We start from the raw sequence: 5,650 nt of genomic DNA, 5'->3' as shown, positions 1-5,650 counted from the left end.
TTAAATTGTTCAATTGAATGTTCTCCAATTTGTCCAAGTCCAGCATTTTTGAGGAAAATCTGGCAGCCTCCCGACATTTCCTCCCCACCGAGGGAGAAATCGGGACGGCATCTTCCGAAATTTCTTCCTACCCGGACCTAAGGTTGACGGCGTAGGGTCTTCAATTTTAAACCATCCCATCAGGATCTAAGATCGACTGCGTGGGGTCTTCGAATTTTGTTTCATCCCGTCCAGATCTAAGATCAATGGCGCGGGGGCTTCAAATTTAAAATCATCCGCCCGGATCTAAGATCACGACGCGGGTCTTCGAATTGTGAAATCATCCGCCCAAATCTAAAATCGATGACGTGGGTCTTCAACACCTGTTTGAAAATCCTTACATTTCTCTTACTTTATTTATTTTATTATATATTATAATATATTATATAATATACACATAATATATAATATATATCATATATAATATAATACTATATATACATATATTATATGATATATCATACAATATATGATATATATATTATTATATAATATACATATTATATTATATATAATATATATAAAGTATAAACAGAGAGAGGGAGATCGTGAAGGAAAGCCAGGAGTCGGGCTAGGTCGGAGATCGCCCACGGCGGAGCAGGTCTGTCGGCGGCATGATCGGCATCGGCACAGGGTACGGCGGCGAGTCAGGCTGGCGGGTGTCGGATCTGACCGGTGGAGGAGGCTAGGGCACGATAGTGGGTTAAGCCCGAGCGAAAGTCAGAGGCAGCGTAGACGATCAGTGCTGCTAAGGCATGGGTCGTACTGGCGTCGGGTTGACTTGCTTCGGCCGGAGCAGGTGGAGGCTGAGGTCGGCCGGCGAGTTCGATGGTAAAGGCAGGTTGTTGGAGTTTGTACCCGACTTGATCGATGATATCTGTAAGTTTCTCCAAAACTCCTCTTACTTGTGATTGCTTGCGGTTCTGAGAGCATGAGTGTGCGTGTCTGGCCGAATGGGGGAGGAGTTATTTTTATTTCGTGAGAAGAGCGACACTTTGAGTAGTTATGGGTGGCGGTTGTGTCTAATCTAGAGCCGTGGGTGATTTTGCTGGCAGTTACAGTCAATAGGATGCAGGATTGACGGAGGAGATCTGAGAGTGAGAAAATTAAAGATGTCTATTTTTTAGGGAGATGATGCACATTGATGGATCTATCATCTATAGGATGGAAAGGTACTTTACTTTCAATAGGTAGATGGATGATGAGAGACTGATGTCAGCGGGCCTATGTTTAGAAAGGAATTCTTTGGCATGGTATCAGTGGGAGGGACATCTGGCGGCCCATATGGAGTTGGAGGGAGTTCAAGGATTGCCTGTTAGAACGATTTTGAATCGGCAAGGGAGGAGACTTCTACGAACAGTTCTTCGCCTTGACACAAGCTGATTTAGTGATAGAGTACTGGGAGAGGTTTGAGTACCTTGTTGCCGATTTGACCGACTTTCTAAGACCGTGTTTGAGGGGAACTTCATGAAAGGACTGAAACCAGAGATTCGAGCGGCAGTCAGAGTGATGAGGACTCGTGACTTGGGAGTGGCTATGGAGCTAGCTCAATTGGTGGAGGATAAGAGGCGTCTGGAGAGAGAAATGAGAGGCAACAACTCAGTAGGCTCGCACAGGATGACCATCACCTTATTAGCATCCAAGGAGCCAACATTGGATAGTCTTCGGGGGACTTCAAGGAAAAGAATGCTGGAGGAAGATGTGGGGACAACATCAAGAAACTCACAAAAATAGAATAACAGGAGAAGAGGGCGAAGAGGCTCTGTTTCAGATGTGACGAGAAGTATATTCCGGGGTACATATGTAAGGATCGAAATCTTCAGTTTCTTTCCGTTTTTTATGAAGAAGGAATGTAGGAGGCTGTCGTCTTTCCACTTTACAGACAAGGTGGGTCTTTGGGAGATTTATTTTTCTTTTTCTCTACTAAGTTTGGAATTTCTGCACCAATCTTGCTGAATTTCTCTTAAATTCAGCAAATTCCTACATTGTGGTGGCTGTTTTCTATCAGATTTCTACATGCCCCTCCTAAAAATGATCACTTGGTTGATTAATTTCATTGTAAGAAGTCTATTAGATTGCTAAAATTTAGACTCTACAAAAGGATTTTTTTCTTATTATGTTGATAAAAATAGCTGTAGTGCCTTTAGTCATCCTGATCGACACTTTCAAATTATGCCACATAATTTGTTTGAGCCTCTCTTTAGTTTCTCTCCTCTTGATGTTCTGGTTGATCAGCCAGTTTCAAACCGATCAGTCAAAATGATTACAAGTACCGTGAAAATTTTCAACCTATCTTATGGTTTGATTAGTCAGACATATACAAACCTCCTTAAAACTCACTCTAATGCAACTTTTTATTAAAAAACTAAAATAGTGAACGTAAAATTATCAACAAGTCACCAAATGAGCTCTAAACTCCTTCAGAATTTTGACTACGCAACACCTTGATTTGCTGTATGAATTCAACCAAGCTGTGATGTCTATGAACAGTTTCTATAAATTTTATGTTCCAAGCTTGAAAACTCTTATTGTCTTCTTGTGGATAGGACCGACAGCAAACTAAAGGATATTCGACGGGTAACTTCTATTGGCTCATTCCAAACCTTGATTAACGAAATTGAAAACCTCAAACTTTGATTCATCTTCATTTGTTCTTTCATAAAATGTGGACAATGTAAGAGTAAACCACTACTATCAGTCATCATCATCGTCATCATCATTAGCTCATCTCAACTATTTGAGGTCAAGTTTATAAATAATTTATTTTCATTTATTCATGATCAGTATTGTTTGAAGTTTCAAAACTATTCTTCAAGTACTGAAAGCTCTCATTGTTTAGGCAAATTTTCGTAAACTGGAAATTAAAATCTGTGCTAAATCACCCCTTGTGGAATCCTTAAAGTGGAGTTGAAAATGAGTTCTTCCTAAAGTTACCACTTAAATCTCTGCTTCCCCCACTCTAAATACCTTATCAAACTGTAAGCAATAAACAGCTAACTAAAAATATTTTTAGCTATCATCACTCTTGCAGAAGTGAGAGTGAAAATGAGTTCTTCCAAGAGAAGAGATATGGAGAGTTCTTGAAAAGAAAGGAGTTAATAATGCTTATATTCAAATCATTAAAGATATGTATCCAGGAACTATTACTTGTGTTCAAACACAAGGTGGTTTGACCAAGTATTTCCCTATTTCGGTTGGGTTACATCCCCTCAAACTTAAGGGAAAATTCTATAAGATGGTAGTGAGGCCTGCAATGCTTTATGGTGCTGAATGTTGGCCATTAAAAGAGAAGAATAATACTAAGTTAAGTGTGGCAGAGATGAGGATGCTCAGGTGGATGAGTGTCTTTACCCTTAGAGATAGGATACGAAAAGAGCATATACGTGAAAAGGTTGGAGTAGCTCCAGTAGAAGATAAGATTAGAGAGAGTCGTCTTAGATGGTTTGATCACATAAAATGGTGGCCTTTCAATGACCCGGGTAGGAGAGTAGAGATATTAGATTTGACTTATGTTAAGAAAGGTAGATGCAGACCTAAAAAGACTTGGTTAGAAAATATTAGATATGACCTTTCTTTATTAGATTTAAACGAGAATTTGACATTTAATAGGACACAATGGAGAAAAAGGATTCATGTAGCCGACCCCACGTAGTGGGATAAAGGCTTGATGTTGTTGTTGTATTACTCTTGCAGAAGTTCCTGCACTAATCAGATATTGGTTGCTACCAAATTTTGCAACCACCAAGTTATCTTTTTTGAGTGCTTTTCTAGCAGATGTTCCAAAATGCATTTGAAAGTGGCTCGAATCATTTAATTTTGATGCCATTCCCAATCATTCTTATGATTTCCAACTCCACTCTAATATAGCGTGCTCATTTTTTTGCAGTCTAGCTCCGCTGCAGCACCACCACATGACGGAATTGAAGGGCAGAATTGATGGCGCGCAGATTACACCGTACACACTGAAGGTTTGTTCTGCTTGTCCATTTTTTAAGAAAAGAAAAACTGTAATTTCTAAAATCAACTGTTAACTTTTGTCACTGAGATTATCACTATTTCAGAAATTTTCTTTTGAATGGGATTTTGCAATTCTCCTTATTTAAAAAGCTCAATTTGAATCCTTCTCATGAAGGTCTTATTTATACAATATGCTCTTATGTTATAGTCATCTGTGAGAGATACCATAAGCTTGCTATCAAATTTTTGCTTCGTTTGTGATGGCTTTTTTATTTCTTTGTAAAGTTACTTTTTAGTACAAAATTCTCAAGAAAGTGAAAAAAATATAATATTGTAAAGTTGTCCCAAACGAAGCCTTTAGCTTTTCAATTCTATTTATCTGCATTCTTATATAAATATCTAACTTTTGTTGGAACTTTATGTTAATCTTGTTTATATCATGGCCATATGCCATTTTCAATCATTACTGTTATGAAGTGATGCTGTTATTGCATTTATTTATGCCCAACCAAATTAACCGTGTCAGTAACCTTAAATTAGGTAAGGACATAAACAATAAAAAATAAAAATAATAATAAAAAAAAAACCGTGTCAGTGTTGGCCTTCAGTCTAATGGTATTGTCCCTTACCCCTCAGGCTTTCTTTGGGACAATTTTTGTACTGCTTTTCAAAATAATTTTTTAGTATAAAAATTTCAAATTCAATAAATTTTTATAATAGAAAATTATTTTAGAAAGCAAGAATAAAGCTTTCCCAAACAAAACCTAAAGGTGAGGTGTGTATTGCATTTATTTATGCCCAACCAAATTAACCGTGTCAGTAACCTTAAATTAGGTAAGGACATAAACAATAAAAAATAAAAAAAAAAATAAAATAAAATAAAAACCGTGTCAATGTTGGCCTTCAGTCTAATGGTATTGTCCCTTACCCCTCAAGCTTCCTTTGGGACAGTTTTTGTACTGCTTTTCAAAATGATTTTTTAGTATAAAAATTTCAAATTCAATAAATTTTTGTAATAGAAAATTATTTTAGAAAGCAAGAATAAAGCTGTCCCAAACAAAACCTAAAGGTGAGGTGTGGGGTTCAAACCTTTAAAATAAAAATAAAAATATAATTAAATGGGGGATTTACATACATACCACACAATTCCTATGTATTTATATATATAACACCTAAATTTTAATATGTATTTATATAATACTCAAATATTTAAATCACTTCAAAAATATCATTGGTATTAGTTTTTATAAAGTGAAATAAATATTTTCATGCATATGCTTTGAAGTGATTGCTACACTACTAAAGTGTTATATAAATAAATATCAAAATTTTGGTGTTAGATATGAAAGTACTTAAGATATGTTACGTATATAAATCTCTCATAAATAAAATAAAAAAAAACTTTTGGTTCATCTTTTCTATGTTTATCAGTGACACTAATGAAGAGTTTATTTTCATTATTGCCTTGGTAATCTGCTTTTAGTCTTTGCCACGTCAGCTGTCCTTTTGTGTATTTCTTTACATACATTTTCTATAAATAGCATTGTAATAAGCTGTAATAGATATAATAATCAAATACAATTTCACTGTCTGTTCTTCATCTTCTTCCCTGTTTCACCGACCTCCTCCTCATTTCATCATGGTATCAAAGCGC

At 36.3% G+C, this 5,650-nt stretch overlaps 1 long non-coding RNA gene across 1 annotated transcript; it reads left to right on the top strand.

Annotated features, from left to right (window-relative positions):
* Positions 1–567: 567 nt before the first annotated feature.
* Positions 568–4,137, top strand: LOC114580859. The gene is made up of 2 exons (XR_003702472.1): positions 568–918; positions 3,926–4,137. It is a non-coding gene; the product is annotated as an uncharacterized LOC114580859 (long non-coding RNA).
* Positions 4,138–5,650: the final 1,513 nt, after the last annotated feature.

This window comes from Dendrobium catenatum, unplaced genomic scaffold (genome assembly GCF_001605985.2).
Source record: "Dendrobium catenatum unplaced genomic scaffold, ASM160598v2 fragScaff_scaffold_1351, whole genome shotgun sequence".
NCBI lineage: Eukaryota > Viridiplantae > Streptophyta > Magnoliopsida > Asparagales > Orchidaceae > Dendrobium > Dendrobium catenatum.
Note: the sequence above shows the minus strand (reverse complement) of the source record. Positions and strands in the feature narration are given on the sequence as shown.